Here is a 21,830-nt window from a genome sequence, read left to right on the forward strand (position 1 = left end):
GCTTCAAAAATGATGTTTTAACCCAGGGACTTAGCAATTAGACCCTGATCCATTAAGATACTCTGTTTAAGAGCTCTCCACAACCACTCCTTGTCCCCTCCCCAGTGCGGTAGCGAGGAAAGTAACAGGGCTTTCTGTAAGTAATGTGCATTTCACCTTAATAGTATATCAAATTAAATGAGCCCAGTTACCAGCGCCATGGAGTTAATTGAATTTCATATTTGCAGGATTCCTTTATACTGCAATTGATTTTAAGATTTCCCTCTCTTCTGTCTTAAAGTCTTTAATTATTCCTGGCTTTCTTCTGCATTTTATATTTAAGGCTCTATTAGTATTGTTATTAGAGTTCAGAAATTTTTCAATTCTGGTAGGTTTTTTTGCATTGCACAGAAAAACATGAACTCTGTACCTGTTCCACAGGACATGCTCTATCATAATTCATGAACCTTATCTGTGCTGTAAATAAAGGTGAACTTCTTATAAGCACTTCATGTGAGGGAAACACTGAACACAATCTTATGATCAGGAATAGACTTTTTTTTGCAATAGGTACTACAGTTGTATGAAAATGCTGGAGGAATGTTTCTGAATTAAAAAAACAAATCTGGGGACAATTGTTTTTCTGAGGTTTGGATACATTTGCTAAACTGTTCATGAGGAAGGGAAGGGGAACCTCTGAAAAGTTATTAATTTCACTGTTTTTTAAAGAAGTATTCAGACTTATTATATTCAAAATCTATTTTTGTATGTTCTAATTTCCTATGCTTTTTTATTTTAAAAATAGAAAAAAAATCAATAAAACAATTTTTTCAAAATTACAGTTAAATAAGAGATTTTTTTCAAGATTTTTAGATTCATCAGACAAACAAGGGACTTGCTTTTACCCACCTCCATCATGCTGCAACATTTTTAGGCAATGCCATTTTAGATACTTTTAACGTATCCCATTACAATATATGTCAGAAAGTTTTCATTGGAATGGTTCTTAATCAAGCATAATTTGCATGACAAGTGGTACTATTGAGCCCTCTCAGAAGTGATATGGAGATACTGAACAAGGACTTAGTGCTAGACAAGGTCTAAGGGTATAGCTTTATGAAGATACATTTTTATGAGTATCTTTACCTCAGTTTGGTAATTTGACCATGAAGTTCCACAAAACAAACAAACAAACAAACCCCCAAACAAATTAAAAAAACCCACCACAACCCACAGAGCTGGTATAGCTATGACAAATAAGCAGCTGGTGAGGTGGTACTGCTTATGAATAGCACTGCCACTAAAAGACACAGTTGTAGTCATGGACATGGCCTACAATGCTGGTGCTCCAAATCTGTTTATCATCAGCGATATATCAAAGCCTTCCTTGAATCTCCCTGGAAAAACAGGTTGGAAATGCTAAAATTGCAGCAAAAGCAGAACATTTATGAGGCAAATAAACTCCATATCCTGAAAAGCTAAAACACGAAGACTTTAATGCCTATATTTTAGTTAGTACCTAGAGAGAATGTACTGAATGTGGGTATAGATTGTTTGTGGTTACTGCCAGTGTAGCAATAGATACTCTGCCTGAAGACTGATATTTTCTAAATCCCTCCAATCAGAAGGACTACTCAACCTGCCCTGGCTAGACTCAGCTTTTTGCATTCCCTCCTCTTTAGGAGAAACAGGTACCTGTCACCCAGGTAGTGTCTAGAGCAGGAACAAAACAGTTACTACTCTGTCAAGCCCTCATTGGGTCACAGAGAGGCACACAGAAGAGCACTTTCATGTCATTTGCATTTTATGTCATCAAAATGGCTCTAGGTATGAATTGATTGCACTATAGCCAACCCTAACTCTTAAAAAAAATAGGGCAAGCCCTGCAAAACTAATATGAGAATGGAAGTGATAAGATATTTTTGTTTAAGGGGGATCATTTTTGACATTCTGAGCTTTTACTTTGCATTTCCTTAATGTTTTCAATTTTTTGCTCACAGTTAAGAGAGTTAAAGTCTCTCTTTTTTTTTTCCCCTTTCTGCTGTTTTTTTTATGATTTTTTTTTTTTTTTTACTCCAGAACCTGTGCTTTAAGAAAAATGTTATATATGGCAGGGCTTGTAATAAAATTGAGAGAATGATTTTTTCAATTAAGGCTTTGTAGAAAGGATTGTTTTTGAAGACTACAAAAATAGCACACATATGTGTATATGAATGACTAATGCTTGCCTATGTCCATAGGGGATTGTGAGTGTGCTTACTGTTTTGAAGTGCCCCAAGTTCTCTCATTCATAGCCTAAAGAGTGTATTTAGAACTTTTATCCCTGAAATGCAAAGTTTCTGCATTCGTATTCATAATTTTTCAGGAATTTATTTTGTCAAATAACTCAATACTGTGTGAACCTATGAAAGGTTTCTTGCATGTTGTCCTAGTTTGCTTTAGAAGTTTGAAATACAGGTTGAGTAGATATTGTTCTATTATATCAGTTTCTAAATTCTGTAATCTTTTAATAACCTCTTCAACTATTACCTATTCGGTTCCTAATTCCTCATTTTAGTGCCTTAGTAATCTGATTCCTGCTGCAGACAGGTCTCCTTCTTCCACACTTTTTATATTCAATGCAACAATGACTTATTTTTATATCTCTTTTGTGTAAAATTCATCATTTCTTCTTATCTGGATTTTCTATACAAGTTTCTTCTGTGCACATTTAGAAAAAAACATGACAGCAGAAATAGCTGCTAACCTGCAACACTATTTAATTGTGCTGCCTGATGTCAAATATGGGGCAGGGAAAATTCAGGCTTACATCTGACACCTCAAAATGCCACAAGACATAGTGATTGAGTTGAAAGCACTGATTCTTCTGAGTCAGTTACAGTTCCTCTTTCCAAAGGTCACTGAGCTGAAAATATAACTTTTGACTGAACATCAGTTTAAAGTACTAATTACCCTGTTCATTAAAGATCACATTGCATCGGAATAGATTTGTTCAGAATTTGCTTTCTGGGTGTAATCCCATTCCCTTTTCCTAATACAGTATACTGTATATACTTTCCTATATAGTATACAGTACACTGTATTAAGGAAATAATGTAATAGAGTTATTTTTCCTAAAAATTCTTCTAGTTCTAACTTAACAGACAAATCAGCCACATTTCAATGCTGCTCTGTGGCCTGACACAGCTGCTATCCTCCACCCCTCAGCTGGCTTTTTCAGTGATCCTTATAGGTGGCATTTCTTTGCACTCCTCCAGAACCAACCACAATTATGGGCACTGACAGCAATAGTGAAGAGAAAAGCAAAGCCAAGAGAAATTTTCATGAAGTTATTGGCTTCTGGGACTCAACCCAGTGGCCACCAAATTCAATAGGAATCACTTCACTGGCAGCAAGAGTTAATATATTTATAGAGCTGTGTGAGCTCTACAGAGCTCAAATCTGTGGAGCCTCAACAGTGTCCACACTTTTTGGCTTGATTTAAGTAGAGCAGAGACCAGAAATCACCTGGTGGTCATCTGCTTCAGAAAAGAAATGCTGAAGTTCCCCAGAAAGCTGTGATCTCTTGGTCTTATTGCAGTTCCTTGAGAGCATTTTTTTCTAATGTCTGCTGGTATTGTGTTGATTAGCGCTAGAGATGTGTACAGTACAGACAAAAAGAGTTCTGCAACCCAGTAAACAAGTCATTTTTATATTTTGGAAATAAATTATGAAGGCCAGAAAAACATCTGGAAATTCTCTGGACATTGTACTTCTCCATGTGCAAGATTTGTAACATTTTCAGAGAATGAGATCAGCTGTAATTTAGGAAAAAAAATTCTGATCAGATTTTGACAGATTTTTTACACTATCATGAAAGCTTCTGAATGCTTCTAATTAATCTTGGTATTGTTTTACTTATTATAGCTTGTTGTCATAGCTTTCTTTAACAATAACAACAACAACAAGCAGCAAATCAAACCAAAACAGAGAAAGAAACAAACAAAAAATCAAACCCAGAAGTCTTCACTAAAAGATTTTGTGTTTAGTGATTGGCATAGCCTTCTTAGGGCTATATTAATTTCTTCACAAATTGAATACGGCTTGCTTCCCTTAAGGAAATTTACAGCAATTTTCTTGAATGCACCTTCCTCAAATTAACTGACACAACATAATCTGACAAATATGAAACACTAGCTTGTCTTTATAAGCTACTTACTTGCACCTATGTAAAAGTGGTACCACTGCACTACAGTCAAAAATTAGATTCCTTTCAAACAATGCCCAACTCAATTCTCAAGTCAAAGAACTCAGAGTGTTATTACCCTCTGCATCCGATTAAATTCATCTACAAATATTGCTTAATTCTCTTCCACATTTGGTGAATATCTAGGATAAATTTGTTTTCATAATATGAAATCTCAGGCTGAGATCTCTAGTAATTCACTATATGGGTCTTATTCTGTTATTCTTCACAAAATTACAGTTCTATGTGTGTATTTTTTTAGCAAGTCTCAGGCTTCGTTCTTAGTATTTTCCCCTGAAATTACTGATCAGTGTGGTAGGTACTCATATCTGTGAGATGCCTGAAGCAAAAAGTTTATCTCAACTATGAACTAGTTTGTGCCTTACTCTGTTTGAATGCCAGGGAAGCAATCTCACAATAAAACATTTTGCACTATAAAAGGCTACCACTATTTGCTCTTTGCTGACCTCAAAAGGGAAGGACTTCCAATGTCATTAAATGTTTGACTAAGGATGTAGGTAAATTGTGCTCTTGGCACCAACCTTTTCCCAATTAGTTGGCATGTAGAAAGAACAGGTATTAAAAGGAGATGGCGATGACTACTGTGACAGTCAAGCTACCCTCATCCACGATCCAACAGCTCACAGAATCCACACCAGCGAAGCATTTCACTGGTGTGGCACTGGGAGGTAAGGGTGTGATCAGAGGCAGCTATTGCTGCTGATGTGTAAGCTTATAAGAAGTTGTGGCTGGGTATCAGCATAATCTTCCCATACTGAATATCTTAGGAGGATGAGGGTTGAGAGGCTTAAAGGAAGAAGGAAAAAGAAATTATCTCTGCCAAGGTCTGAAAACAGCTGGAGAATCAAGGATAGAAGTGAGAGAATTCTAGAATTAAGTTTGCTTGTGAGACCTTAATTCACTCATTGACTACTTATTTTATCACAGCCTTAAATTACTTGGTCAAAACAATTTTTCATAAAGACTTTTCACTTAAAATTGTGCAGGATGTATCTTTTCTGAATAATGAAGTGATACGTAGTTATATCTACAAGATGCTGGACTTCCTTGCTGCATCTGTTGAAAGGTATGCGATAAACAGAATACTTCAGGAGGGGAAAGGACAACATGCATTATAAGTGTTTCTTCATGATGTTAGATACATTGCTCAGAAGAGCATCTTTACAAGCATTCACCAGTTGAGTCCTTATCATTTTCTGGTTGATTGGCTTGCAATTTTAATATTAGCTTTGCAGAAGTGATGAGAAATCACTTGCAACTAGAATAGGTGGGATGCATACTTTAAATGTCAATGTAAAGTGAAATCAGTGGGATGCATACCTTAAATATGAATTTATAATGCCATGCTGACAGCAGTGTGTAGCTGCATTTCTAACCTTGGACCAATTAACCTTCTGAGAGTTCCTACTTGTAAGGACACATACACGAAGGGCTTAATAATGCTAAGTTCCTTGAAAAGTCAGCTTATGTATCTCATATTGAGCACTAAAATTCAATTTCCTTCTTATGTGAAAAAATAAGACTAATAGCACTCCCTTATCTTACATTAGTAGAATTAACATTTATTAATGGCAATGAGACATTATTACCAGATTAAAGAAAAAAAAAAAAGAAAAAAATTATTGCATTCAGAACTGAAGATAAAATCAGAGATCAAAAAGATCATTTTCTTTTCAGTGTTCAGGCTTGACTTGTATTTAGGAGCACACACTGACCAGAGAGAAGACTGACACAGGGATCCTACACAGTGTAAAATAAACTAAAGAAGACAACAGCGTTTGCAGGTAGGAAACTGCATGAGTAGGTTTTGAAATGGTTCTCTTCACCTCTTCCTAACTTTTGATGCTTTTAGTTCTTTTAAGGATTTTTCAGGCAAGAGAACCATGGAGAAGATTCTGGACTGTTCCTCCTCCACAGGTACCATCACCACATACCCTACTGGTACTGTGTGAATGCAAGGTGCTTATCCCCCTTCTTCCTTCCTTTCTGTTCTTCATGTGTAGTTATGAAAATTCAATAGTTTTGTTTATTCATTACATGAGAAGCACAACTAAAAGCAGCCTTTTCTTCATGAGCACTTCCACAGAGATTTTTTCTTTCTTTCTAAAAAAATATTATTTTCTAGGGATTTCTTTCCTGGCATTCCAATTCTGGCATAGGCTGTTCCAGACAGAAGGTAGGTATTTTATAACTGGCAGCTTAAGTAACTTTTCCAACAATTTTGCATTCTGGTAGGTGCATTTTCCACAAATGATTCTGATCTCCTCATAGGAGAGCTGCCATGTCTTCACAGTACTGCTCGATTTTTTTGTGATTTATGCCAACCCAAATTTCACAGTGCATAGCAGCAATAAATTCTGCCTTGTAATAGATGGGCAGAATTTGAATAGATGTTTGGATTTTAATGTCTACCTCATCAGCATTAAGAAGTAAATGCTTGCCAATATAAACTACATAGTTGCCACAGCTGTTTTCCTACTCAGATGTAGACTAAAGATGAGCTTCTCACATGCATCAAAAGGACAAATGATAGCCTGTTACAGAAACTACTGCATTCTGCAACAGCAATGTTCCCTTTTGAGTGACTGGTCCCTGAAGCTGGAGTAAGAATTAAGTCACCTTAATAGCTGTATATAAAATAGATCTCATAGATATACTTGTATTTGCTTGTATGATTTATTTAGCTTTGCTATGGTCAGCTTAATTGACTTGCATTCAGCCACCATTGTATCCTACTGGTTTTGTATCCAGCTGAACAGAGATGGAAGTTGAGCAGCATTAAGTGCACCTAGGCTCCCTCACCCTCATCTCCGTTGTGTCATTTCTACGTTCTCTCACCTCGGATCAGCATTTCTGGTAGGAGACTGTGTCTCATCTAGGCAAAAAGAAGCACCAAACAATTCCCAACTGCTGCAGTTGGGAATGTATGTTTAATGTACCCAGCACCTCTAAAACTTGATCCTTACTTCATCCATAGACTGCACTGGCTTTGTTCCCTTCCTCTGTCCTGCGGCACAGCCATGCACGTGTCCACGTGCATGCTTCCCAGCATCAAATCCTCATTCTGCTCTGCAGAGTAAACTCTTACTGTGCATGTTCTCCTTGCTGTTTTTGCTCTAGACTGTAGATCTCCTACACATTTGCAGCTACCTTCACCTACAATCACTTCTCATCCCTGAGTCACAATCCTCTGCTTTTCTTAGTGCCAACTTCTGTGAGATTTGGAGTAGAATTTGGTTCTCTTCTGACCCTTCCCAGGCAGCTTTGGCTGTTTTGCTGCTGAGAGGTCCAGCTGGGTTGCTGCTCAGCTGTTTGCTGGCAATGCTTGGTAGCAAGAGCTGATACTGTTACTCGTTATTATAGAACCAATTATCCCTGCTATAAAATCAATAAAAAATATGAGGCTATTGATTAAGAGACAAAGCAATGGAAATAGGATAGAATATCAGTAGTACATACATTCCACATGCTCCTGGCTCAGATATTGTTCTTAAATGTATATCTTCTGAGTGGTATCTTTCCTTTATCATAGTAGGTATTAACTCAGATTTTATACCCAACAAAGCTATTGCAAAACTGTAGAATAAGTAAAGAGTAACTCTAATGCAATTACACCTTGTTTTAATCCTTTTGCCAACATGGAAATGCTAAATTCTAAAAAGCAACTTTCAGCTGCAATCTATGGGATTTATCTACATATATGCAGGGCATACAATTAGGTGAGTACTGTTCATCTTGTCCGTTGTGCCTTTTAACAACCAATAAGTCCTTTTCTTCAAGCATAACTCTCTTTAGAGCTGTCACAGTGCTGTATAACAGAGCTGTTCATTCTCTAGCTTGACTTATTTGATATGGGTTTGTTGGCAATCAAACTTAGGTGTACATGCTTAAGCTCCAAATCACTTGGGATGGTCATCTTAACCGTCACTGCTTCCTCACTTTTCAGCCAGCAAGGACTGGAAATGCTGGGGGAAAAAAAGAACATTTCACACAGGTCTGCAGACATCTGTCCACCTGCATTAGCACTGACGGGCCTCTCAGAGAGCAAACCTCACCTGCCAGAAGACTGCGCTGCAAAATACAAAGGTGAAAACAGAGAGGTACCTTCTTCCTCTGTTCCACAAAGTAATGTTTCCAGAAATACTTCAGCTTGATTTACTGACATAGAATGATAAAACATTTTGCAGGTTGTAAGTCCTACAATAGGCTAGATATCAATAACCCTGCCACTTGATAACACACTTGTACACAAATTTTACTTTTTGGCAATGCACCACTTCACACTTCAGAGGAAAAAAAAAAAAAGTAAATAAAAATTAAGTTACATAGGCTCTTTTAAAGTGCAGCAGAAAAGATTAATTATCTATTACTACTGCTTCCCAGTTCTCTGAGAATTATGGCAACAGGCAATTTAACATATCTTTATGTTTTGTTCAATAAATGGAACTGGTGCCAGTACTTAAGATTTTCTTATGCTCATAAAACTTCTAGTCTATTGCACTGGCTGTGACTTTTTCCAGGAAAAAAATCTCTAGAATTCGAAGCCAAGCAAAAAAATTCATCCTGCAGGCATTCATACATTTTAACAGAGTTATTTCCTGTATTTTAAAGAAATAATTTCTCATCATAATTCATTACAACTCTGGGGACTTCAACACTTTTCAAAAACTTGAATCAAGCAGCTGAATCTGTAAATACAAAGACATCAAGAACTTGTTACAAATCTTGTCAGATTTACACATGCAAAATCAGATCCTAAGAATTTTGCTGAGTTCAAAGCAAAGAAGTAGGAGACTAAAAGAGATTCTTGGGTCATTCATTATTGCAGTGTTATATTGGATTATATTTAACAGTTGTCTGGGGGTCGAAGTTCTTGTAGGCAGAGAGGTCTGACATTTCAGATACGATGATTCAATTGACATCAGTGGTAGGCATTCACTGTAGGTAGTGTTGAACTTCCCATCGCACACTCTGACTAAGTTCATAAATGACTTCTCTACCTTGATGACTTGTACATATTTCCAAATATGTGACCCTGGAGATGACGCACAGAAGCAGTCTTGCATTTTAAGTGAAGGAGGGTGTGCTGGAAAAATTGCTGTTTTGGAGATCCCACAAGGCACTTCACTTACTGCTGAAGGACTCTATGGAGGGAAACACATGACACAGGTGAAGGAGGCCTCGTATGCATCTGATTAAGTTACAAGGTTTTGGGCTAGGACTTTATATAAAACCATGTTTGTACTATAGAAGATGGATTACTTTAAATTCTTCTGAATTCCTTAAGAAACTCTAGACAAACAACACAATTTTAATTCATTTATCAGTTAATTTAGATTTGAGGCCCATTAATTTGCGTACTCGGTGAGATTTCCAGAGTGCACCATTAGTTGAGTTTACTGGAAGAAAATACCATCAATAAACAAGAGAGCAATGACTGTTCTTTGGATTTGTAAAGTCTCCTGTCCTCATAGTTGAGATGCATCAACCCAGACCCTTTAAGTGAAGTAATAACAATAGCCTGGAAGACAGTATATGAATGTACAGAAAGTCACCTATTCAAAACAGGTGGGCAGCCAGCTCCTGTGAGATCTGTTTGGTTGCCCCATTGCCCATTCGAGGCAACTGTCCTGGAGACAGTGAGGAGAATATGGAATATTCCCTCACTTTATCACCTACAGTGACTTCGTCACCTACTACAGCCAAGGAAAGATGAAGGACCTGGCAGGTAGTTTTTCCTCCACACTTGGTACACACGAAGTCTAGCTCAGTTAGTCATATTCTCATGAGTTTCCCTTTCACTGAGCTGACTTTCCAAACTGCTGCCTGCATGAGATCAATCACTTTGATTCTGGAACACACTTTTCCACCCATCCATCCTCCCTGGAGAAATAGTACAGAGTAACTGGAGAGGATTAATCCAAACAAGCCAGATGTTGGAGAAAGATTTCCTCCCACTCAGTCATCTTCTGACTGAAATCTATATTGTCCTTATCACAGATGGCCGTTTCCATTTGTAAGCATGTTAATTTACTATTGAGTATGTACTATTTAGCTGGTACAGTAGATTTTTCCCCAACATTTTAGTGAGAAGTTTAGAAAACAGCTCAAACAATCTTGTTGCATGCAGAAGAAATTTGAAATCATGACAAAGTACAACTAAAATATAGTTTTACCAATAGACTACATTTTAGTCACAGGTTTTAACGATGATGTTGATATGATAGTGCTAGTATCTTTGAAGGTAAATTTATATTCTAAGTGTGTCTATTTTTATGTAGGTTGTGCTTCCATTGTGTAGGGATTTTGTAGTAATAATAATTAAAATAGCTAATAACAGTAGATTCTTCATTGGCAGTTTAAACCAGTAAGACACCTTCGCCATGTTGATTTCCATGAGTATAAACTTGAAAGTTCAAGTAACTTCAAAATACAATGAACTTCAGTGAATCCAGTCTTTCACCTTTTACATAGAAGACAGGAGAAGTGAGGGGGAGGAAGAGAGATAAGAAAAGCACTAAGGAAAAATATCTATCATATCTATTTATCTCTTAGCCCCAGAGGATCATTAAATGATAAAACAGAAATAGAGACCACATAGGACCAACAGATAGAGAGGACTGAAGGAAGGTTTCCTTGGCAAGGGCCAGAAAAATCCCTTGTGGGGAGAAGATACAGAGCTCCAGGTTTGAAGTGTGCATAAAGCATCAGTAAACAGGGAAAATGTCCAGCTTTGTGGGCCTGCTTGGGAAAAGCAGAAGTCTGGAGGCAGGCAGCACCCGAGAGCTATGGTTCTGTGCTGAGCAGGAGCAAAGCAGTGTAGAGCAGAGCACCAGTTCACACGTGTCCAGATGTGATGGATAGGCCCATTAGATTTTAGCTTTGTTGCTGAGAAGTCAGAGTGCTGCCTTGTTTTGCGACGTGACGCTGGTCCGCGAGGATCTCTGCTGTGTCAGTGAGCTAATTTGATATTCACTATCTAAAATTTGTCTGATATTGCTTAACAGTTAGTGCTTTCTGGTATCAAACACCCTCTATCAATTTAAAATGTTGGGCTTGAGATTAAAATCATAAATTCCCCTCACAATTATGTCCAGAAAACTTTCTACTGCCAAAAATCCATGAATAATCGTATTTAGGTAGTTTCATAGCACTGTTGTGGGCAGAAAAGGTCATTTGCAGTGAAATATCTCATTTCCTCTATAAAGCTAGTTTTACTACCAAATATTGAACAATGGCTATCTAGTCTTTGCTGAAGGTAGAAATGCACTTGAAAAAGTAGCATTAATTTTAAATAACTTACTTTCATATGTCATGCAAATACAAGGGATTCTGCCGTCATTGCTAATTAAACTTTTTTCTGAAGTAGATGAAAAGTTAAATAGATGAAACAGAGCAGGTCACTAGCTGTTTACTTTCTCATTTAATTTGGTATCCTGCTGCAAAATTTAAATCTCCATTGGAAATACAGCAAAGCTTGAAGATTTTCAGAGCTAAGAATATGGTTTTCACCCCATTTAAGTTGATTTATTAAAATTTAAGTGAGGTCTTATTGGAGTTTTTTGTGTAGATCAGATCTGAATCAAATTTGCTACAGTATTAAAATGCAAATATGAAATTTGGAAGAGTTATAAACAACTGCTTCATTTTGGATGACTCAGAAATGTACTCTCCAAAATTGTCATCCCAGCTGAGAGGAGCACAAGCAATTACAGACCAAAGGTAAGCGCACAGGACCTATGCAGTCCACTCTTATTTCATATTTCACACACAAAACAACTATGTTACAGTAATACTAAAGATCTGGCCAACGAGTTCAATATTTCTTCATTCATGACCTAACCTACAGCAGGCCTTGAGTTTCGGTAGTTTTCATGGTATTCAATGGAGAAATAGTAGTCAGAAAATCACTTCATAAAAATTTATTTTCCAGGTATAAGCATATATCATAATATTCCATGATGTCGTAGGAAGGTGCTGGGGATCCTGAAACAGTATGGTGCTTTCAGTGAGGGTATCTAAACCAGGACAAGTGTTGAGCTTCATTCTGTACCTGAGATAACTAATTAATAATTAATCTGAGTTCCATCATAACACAGTAAATCCTTCCATGTAGATGTATCTGCTACTTCTTGACTGTCTCATGTCTTCCAAAAACTGCAGATAGCGTGTCTGCAAATCCATAGGTAAAATCAGAACTCATGTGAGCCCGTGCTTTATTAAATATTTCGCACATACATTCATGTGTTACCCACCCCAGACTTGCTGAAATGTCAAGGCATAAACTAAAAATCAAGAACTGCATTTTTTAACTCAGGTATTTTACATGCTTAATTTACTCTCTTTTTTTCTTTTTTCTATTTCCAAATTATTTGACACGTCTTCATGATCTACTGTTCTCTTACTGTAAATTAGTTATATATTTAAAACTAGGTTAATTCATTAATATAAATAACCTTTGCTTCCAGATGCTCCAGAGTCAGATAAGACCTGAAGACCAGTGAATGTACAAATTTAGAAGGTGTCTACACTATTATATACTTTACATAGCTTGAAATCAGCATGTTGGAACATGCTTTTTGTGTTTTGGCTGTCAATGGAAATCACGTCCATAATTTGATGTGCTTAATAGATTGATAAAAAGTCAAATTGGTATAACTGGAGGTCAGTGATGTGGAATCTGGAGCACAGAACCAAGGTATGTAGGGAGGCATCATAGGAAATACATGGAACATTTCCATAAATTTAGCCTCAGAAAGGGACAGTGATGTAGCTTTGTTGGCAGCATGTAGGTTCAGCAGCAACATGGAGCTCACTGCATGGTGCATCAGTCCAGCATGGGGGCCAAACACTCCCATGTGTTAGACAGCACCAAGCTATGTATTTCTACACATTTCATGATGCCAACCAGGGGAGGAGGAAGCTGCACACATTCGGGACTGGTAGCAGAAAGACCACTGCTTCAAGCACACAGGGCCTGAGACAACATCTGGCCATCTGCTGTGGGCCAAGGAGAGGTGCAAAAGAGATTTCCAGAGTGCAGTGATATTTTTGTGTATTTCATTAATGGTCTGTGATTCCTGACTCATTCCTGCAGAGAGAGTATGTTGGTTTTTTTTTTTCCCTGTGTTTAGTAAACTCATTGTGGCTTTTACCCTTTGCTAACGGTGATATTGCCACTCTCTGAACAGCAGTTTCTGACACCTGCTACAGTCATGGGTACTGCTTACGCTCTCTCTGAGACAGGTGAGCATGAGAGAAAGTATGGACAGAGGATTAGTTTCAACTTCTTTATCCTGCAGTGCGTTCTTTAAAATTGTGAAGCTGGCACATAGTGAAAACAACCATCTGCTACCAGTAAAAGTGAACATGTCCAGCCTAGAGGTAGAACACTGGGCCAGTTAAGTTTAATACGTATTTTTAATGATCTCCTACATGCTATGCATACAAAACATTTATATGGCTTCAGATCAGCCCTATATGTTTGGGTAACAGAACTCCTGGAAACATTCATGCCAGTCTGGAAACCATTAATCTTGCCAGGAAATCTTGATTGCTTTCTTCACCAGAGTTATGAAATCAGTAAGGAAGGCAAAGACCGTAGATTTTTGGGCTGAAGAGAAGCATTTAATCAGTGTGTCATGAAAACCTATTCTCAGAATTATTTTAATTGGTTTAGATATGAACACAATCATATAGGTAAAAAATTAGCTGAAGGGCTAGAAACAAAGGAGTGCTTATGAGAAACCACTGTGCTGAACGCAAAGCAGAGAGGGAAGAGTTTTCCATCTTGCAGAAATCCAGAGTTCAACTCCAGAGCTGTTATTTAATTTCCAGAAAACCACTCATTAATGGACTTCAGGAAGGGTACTAAGCTAAGGGCTGTGGCACCATAAAGGAGTGAGAAGGAGCTCACTGGGCCAAGGCTCTAACTCACAAAAGCCTATAACAAGGTGTCTAAATCCACCAGCTCTCTTCAGTTTCACTTTAAGCACACGCTTAATGAAGTCCCATTGCTAAGACTCTTTTCCATCTCTCAGTCTTCTGAGTCTTATGCTCCTTTACATGCTGCACATTAAAGGGAGCAAAAAGGCACTCTCATAGACCAGCTCATCAGAAAACAGGGGAGCTAATGTGGGAGCTTGTGCCAAATGGCTTTCTCTTCTCTTCAAATTGGGCAGTTCCCATACAACAGTAGACTGTGACAGGCATGGAGAAATGCGGCCATCTGGAGGGGAGCAAAACTGGCAAGTGAGGTGGCATTTTCTCATGCAGAAAATACATTGGAACTTAATGTTGTTTTTCAGAGCCAGGAAAATGCCAACATAGGAGGACAATAGTTATAGAACAACTGAAAAACTATGGGAGGCATGGGTGGTCAGAGTTGACTTTCCTAAATCGTGGGCTAATTGCAGTGGGAACAACCTCTTGCACGGGCCCAAACACAAAGCTATGCTTAAAAACAACGTCTCTTGGGAGTCAAGTTTAAAGTCTCTTCAGTTGAAGTTTGCTGTAAAACAGCTCACAACCTCAACAGCTTTGTGTGAGATGAGCACATAGTGTTTATTTCCTTCTCCAGCCTGTTTCACAGGGATGTGGAGGGGATAGTTTTGAGCCTGCTGTGAATTGCACCCCAGTGACTGAGCTACTTAGGGTTGAATGGAGACCTGCTCCATGGAGTCTGAGTATTTGGGGTGAGGTAGGCACACTGAACTGTTTTCTGGCAAAGTGGAGAAGCAGCCCAAAAGATGTCAAACATTTGTCATTTTTAGAGAACATGCTTGTGCCAAGCCTCATGACTACAATATATACTAAAATCTCTGTCGGTTTGCTAAAGGACCAACACCCACCAGAGGAGATAAACATTTTGAGGGAAACTAGTTTCCTCGGTACCACGTGTGTGGAACTCTGGAAGAGATAATGAATGTCAGTCTAAATCATTAAGCACACCAGCTTTGAATTATCTCCTGGCATCCTAACGCAGCTTAAGTACTTAGGAAGTTTGTTAGTGATGTAGTGGATATTAGTGTAATCAAATTTAACATTCAGCTTTAGGTGATAATGTTACTGTGGCCTTACTCTTTTTCATTTTCAGGTTCCTGTGACAACTTGAATACTTTGAGTGGCTTATTACTCAGTCACTAAGGAAAGCTCTAGTGTTTACACTTTTCCTAGAGTCTATACCTCTTACTAAAACCCACTAGTAGGCTAGTGAATGTTTTTTTTCCCTGCAAAAAATATGACTGAGCATCTCTATATCACAAGTACCATCACAGCGTCTAGATGGTATTTTGTACTTCCGAAGGATTCTCTACTGCTCAATACATATATCTTGATGGTATGTTTGATAAAATATAAAATCATTTAATTTCAGACCAGCTGTATAATGTGCAGTCCTGAATGCATGCCAGTGTAGATGGGAATGTGAGACCCAGCCTCTTCGTCTTTTTTTTTCTTGCCATGAGTATGCTAGCAGTGAGCAGCTTTGCACAGCCGAGTAGTACAAGAGCTGTTTTGCTGCCTCTCTGTAGTGAGGGACATACTGGAAGAATGACACACACAACCTTTCTCAATTTGTGCATCTGTCCAGGGCTAGCAACAATCTGGCCCTCAAGATTACAGCAGGAGTTATGGAGACTAATGTAGCGCCTAATGTGTTATCTGTCTTGGAAATGGATATTATTTAAACAAAGCAGAAAACAGCCCACAGACAATTTTCATGGATTTGTGGGGGGGAAGGGGGAAGAGAAGCAAGTCAGTCTGTGAACATTAAAACTAATGATGCCTGATGGGTTTTTATCTCAAAGTCTCTCTGCTGTGATTCTCTGATGCTTGTTGAAGGGTGACCTCATGCTTGTGCCTTTTCCTCAGTAGGGTACTGATTGTAGACAAGTAGCATCTCTTGCCTCTATTCAGCCACTTGTAGGAACTGAATAGTTTAATATCTTCTCCTCTGTCAGATTTGATCAAAATTGGATGGAAGATTCTGAAGATATTTAAAAGGAAAGTAGTAACAGACACACATATGCCTGCATACATACAGTAATCACATAAATGTCATTTCCTTATTAAACCAGAATAAAACCAGTCATCACTGTAAAAGACTGTGCATGAAAGATACATCTCATATGCTTCTGCTTCAAATCTAGGGCTTGCAGAGAGGTTTTCTTATATTTTTAGGTACCTTCCTAACTCTACTTGATTTCAGTATTTAGGGTCCTATGCTGTCCGAGAATTTACCATCATGCATATTGCAAAACACAAAACGCTTATAGCTTTAGAATATATTTTTGCTTCTATTGTTGTATGTTTTCTGACACTTAAAACACACCATGAGAAAATTAGTTTAAGATGTCCTGAGAGAGCTGGGTCTCTTTAGTTAGAAGAGGAGACTGAGGGGTGAACTTATTAATGTTTACAAATATATAAAGGATGTGTGTCATGATGATGGAGCCAGGCTCTTCTCGGTGACAACCAACGGTAGGACAAGGGGTAACGGGTTCAAACTGGAACAGAAGAGGTTCCGTTTAAATTTGAGAAGAAACTTCTCAGTGAGGGTAACAGAACATTGGAACAGGCTGCCCAGCGGGGTTGTGGAGTCTCCTTCTCTGGAGACATTCAAAACCCGCCTGGACACATTCCTGTGTAACCTTATCTAGGTGTTCCTGCTCTGGCAGGGGGATTGGACTAGATGATCTTTTGAGGTCCCTTCCAATCCCTAACATTCTGTGATTCAGTGATTCTGTGATATCCAAACTATCATAATTGTATCATATATTATTTTAATTGTTTTAATTAAAACTTTAACCACCACTCCCAAATAACTACCTAGCTTGGACAAGGTGCAACCATTTTTGCTAGTTATATCAAACATGAAAATTGTCCAGTGCACCTGTTCAAAACACTTTGTAGTAGGCAGTATATGATGAAATTTCATTATATTCTTTCACGTCTGTTAGAAGAGTTAAATGGGGGCTGGGACAGGCATCTGAAGCTGGACCTACCTTTGGAGATGAATTCTAAATGATGGCAATGTTCATGATTTCCCTCTGAACCTTTTCTTTTAATTGTATTTTTTTAAGGTCTCAAATACTAGAGTCAAAAAAGCTCGAAGCAGAATTTTACCTTTTGTTTTAAATTATGCAAGTTTCTGAAGCTTAACGATAGTGTAAACATAGAAGAGGAATTTGCCTCTGCTTTTGACTGTTTACTTACGAAAAACAAGCCAAAAAGACCCAATCCCTTGATTTTTCAGCTGCTTCACTATTTGAGGAACCATTGCTCATCACGTTCTTAATATTTTTGGCAGTACTTCATTCACCAGGAGCACATGCTGCTGTCATAGTATCTCCATAAAGTCCGGAGTAGATGTCATTCCTTGTGAGCAATTATCTTGTCCTGCACTGATGAGGAGATGCATCCTTCATTGCTCACAGTGTCAGCCCACCTATGGCAGGTCAACCTTTTCTGGAGGTCAGGAACACAAGTGTTTGGTAAATGTTCGCTAGTCCTATGGCATTGTCTCCTATGCTGAAGCCCTAGGGAAAAAACAGGATTTCTGTGTTTTCCCACAAGCTCTACAAATCACAACACTGACAGGTGTAATTTGATGCAGGGTGTATGAAGTGCTTCTGACACAAGTGGGGTTGGTATATGTTTCATAAATAATGACTGCTCTGAAGCCAGTGAGGCTGTGCCAGCTCTACCATGGTTTAAAGAAAGTTAGATGAAGCCCAGCACTCCCAAAGCCAGTAGGCTCTAGGGTAGCACCTAGAGGCTTGAACTAGAATCAGCTCCCCATAACACCAGGCACTGCTCAAAGACACAATAAAATATAGTCCTCCTGACACATACTGCTTGAAGTCTAAATGCAAGTGCCTTATTTGGTTGTATCCTTCTACTAAGAAAAACAGTAAAATAAATGATGGAATAACAACTATATATACAGAAACAGATTTAAGCAAAGTTTAGTTTTCTGACCCAATAAAACCTTCTCTATATAGAAGTTTTTAAAATACTATCACATTCTACAGAGGGCTTGCATATGCTGGCACCAAATTGTAGGAAAAGGCAGTGCTCTTATTGTAAAATACAAAAAAGTTGGCTCTTCATAACACTTTTACAAAGAAGTAATAATGTGGAGTTTATGAGAAGTAATGTAAATTATACCTGCAACCCATTAAGCTCCCTTTTGTTAAGAAGCTCTGAAGTGCTGATATAGCCCTGGTATCAGCAAATCTGCCATTTTATTGCAGTTATTCATTGCCCACAGCAATTCAACAGAAAATTAATTAGCAATGCCCCACCATAAATCTCAACAGTATTAACTAAAATGCCAGTTCTGTAATCACTTTTCATTAAAGCCAAAAATACTAATTAAAATTGATTTTTGCCTCTGCTTTGGTAAACTGCTGCCAATGCAAGGATCTCAGCAGTAATGCTCTATGAAGGGAGACCTTTACTTAAGTGGATTTTATATATTGTCTTATCCCCTTTATAAAGATAACGTGTGAAAGGATAAGGCTTTTGAGAGCAGAAGCTGACAGGTTCCATGAAGAAGGAGAAAAATGTGAAATCACTAGGGACTGTAACCTTATTAAAACTGTAATATCCTACATTCTCAATCTGGACTATGTCTGTCTTTCAGGCAAGCATCTATTAATACACCTCAATCAATAAGCTATGGAGGATTCTTTTGATGAATAGTTCTAGCCATTTTAGTGATACTGAATAGAGATGTGCCAAATACTTTTGACTCAGTATAGTCGCCTAAAGGCTTTTCTGTATGTCTGAAAAGTAACATTCTGTAGTCTGATTCAGTTTCTCTGGCTATTGTTTGTTCCTACATACTTCCGGAGGTGTGGAAAAGCAAAGTGTGTTTTAACAATGAACTTCTGCATTGTTCAGGACCGTTCTCAGTGAGGGAACCATCTCAGTAAGATAAAATGAGCCAAAAGCCTTGTAAAACAACAAAAATCTCAACTAGTCTTGTAGTTAAAATACAGATCATACTGCTTAGATGCAGCCATGGGAAATCTCAATGCTGAAGTTTACTTACTTTTTTAGAGCTGAATTTGCAACATTCTGACTTATCTACAGCATAGGGTATGTGCCTGTGTGCGTGAGTAACAGCCCACTATTAATGGCAAATTAAAAATAAGTTCCACGGTTGAGCACCACTTTAACACCCAGACACTAAGCAGCACTGGAACCTTTTCATGCACAGATTTATGCTACTTAGATAGTAGAGCAAAAGACAGTAGCGTTAGTCTGTCCTGTGAGTAAACACTTACTTCAGCAGTGGGTTTTGCTGGTACTCCCTGGTACTAGAAAGTTCATGAGATACGGAAATTATGTATTTCTGCCCATTGTCATTTGGGATTTGTTCTAAAATGCATGTGGGTTATAAGAACTAGAAAGTGAAGGATTTATCTGTGGCCATGATTTTGTCATATGACAAAGGAACACATATTTAGTTTTCTGGTAAACCTGCTTCTGCAGTGAACAGACCTGCTTTTCCATGTGCTTGCCTCCCTGGACTTGGTTACTTCTTCATTTTTCCTTCCAGTTCACCACTCCCATAATACTGTCCCTCACCTCACTCTGTGTTTCAAAACTCTTTGGCTTCCCTTTCCAGTCCCTAGCACTCATTTTGCTCCCTGTCCAGCTCATGGTCCAAACCCTAATCTCAGGCAGGTTCAGCTCAGTCAGTTCAGCCTGCACTCCTTGCCCAGCTATGTCTCAGCACATTCTTGCTTATCTCACTTGGGTTCTTTTAGCTCCTCATGCACTGTCCCTCCTGGATCCTCCTGCTATATCCAAGCTCCCCGCAGATCTGGTCCTATTCCCCTTTCTCCCTCTTCCCTACCCCAAAATTCACTCTCTGACCAGTTTCTTATCCTTAGTCACGTCTCCCTCTTCCCCAGGCTAAACCATTCTTGATGGGAGCTTCTTTTGCTGGAATTGTTTTGTCCATTTCTTCTCACGTACTTCCCTCTGCAGGCAGGCAATCCTGATCTTTCACAAGTTTTCATCTGCAGCACTCCTGTTGGTAACATTCGCCATCTCCCCTGTGGTGCCATGCAGAAGAAACTGTACTTCAGGCTATAGCTGTTCACAAATCCATCCCCTACTGTTACAGAAGTAAAATTTTGCCCTCTTTAAGTGTTTTGTTTGGAGCTGGTTACCATGGGCACAGTACAAATGTTTTTATTTTTCTTGGCTCAAAAAGCTGAAGGAATGTTGCCTGAAAATAACTTGTTTTCATGACAAATACAAAAATATAAAAGGTGTTGTCGCTACTTCAGATGTTGAAACAAGTGTATCTAAAAAAAAGATTAAATATAGTGGATGATATAACAATTCTATATGGTTCTTTGCATAACTTGCCTCTACAGTTATGTAGAGGATCTGTTGTTTCTGTTTTAGTTCTAGTAGCTCAGATATACTAAATGTATAATCACAGCCTAGAATCAAACATAAGAATTGTGAATGCCAAGGAATTAATTATAAAATACATAAACCTGATTTTTTCCTTAAATAGATTATGATAAATTAATGCTTAGAATAATAATAAGAAAAATCTGCAGTGCATTAGACAAGCAGGAAAGATTGCTCCAGTTCCAATCCCATGCATTCTCTAAATTTCCAATACTTGTAATGGGAAAAAAGGACATGTTCTTATAACCATGCTATAAATTGGGGATATAATCTCATCATGCACCTGCTCCATTTGCCATCAATTAGTTTGTGAAAACAGGCTAAAGCTGTCCAGTGATAAGCAACAGAGATTAAATACACTTCAGTCTTGATTACACATCTTGCCTTATACATTCTATTGTCTACGGGGCAGCCCTAGTGTTTGTTATAGCTCTGATAAAATGCTATTGCTTCTCCATTCAATTTTCAAAAATTTGTTATACTGTATTTTTTCCCATGAAATATTTCCTTTCAATACATGTAGTGAGAACTTAAAGAACATACTAGTCCTGATCAAGAATCCTTTTGAACAGGGAATCCTTTGTCAAGTGCACTATCTGAAACTATGTAAATTAAAGTAATTATTCTATCATTTAAACTCTGTTTCTGACGTGGAGTTATAAAGTTAGGCAGCAAATTCAGTCACTCGACAAATGTTTCTGGAACTTGAAACCTCAAAATGCTCTGTATGTTTTAAGGAATCATCATAAACTATATTTTGCTTAGAAATAACTGCAAAAAGTAAGAGTACGGGGAAAAAATTAAAATTCATTACAAAATTTGGAATTTAAAAATTGTAATTGCTTTAGAACATGGTCATCATATCACAGCAGTTTTCTACAAAGGATATTCTTGTTATGTTCAGAATATTTTACTCAAATAGCCCTAAAGACAGCTTTGCATTGTCATTAAACCCTCTCCAGAAAATTAACAGGGCAGCTTCTCAGATTGAATTGATGCAGTACAGCTAAGAAAAGAAAAACAAACCAACAAACAAGCACACAAACAAAAAAACACCCCACAACATTTCTATATCGTAAGAAATATCAATTTCTGTTTTCAGTTAAATGGAAATTTTTCCTGAGTGAAAATTTTTTAGTGATTTCAAGAATTATTTGAAGACTAT

This window comes from Patagioenas fasciata, chromosome 1 (assembly GCF_037038585.1).
Source record: "Patagioenas fasciata isolate bPatFas1 chromosome 1, bPatFas1.hap1, whole genome shotgun sequence".
In the NCBI taxonomy this organism is placed as follows: Eukaryota; Metazoa; Chordata; class Aves; order Columbiformes; family Columbidae; genus Patagioenas; species Patagioenas fasciata.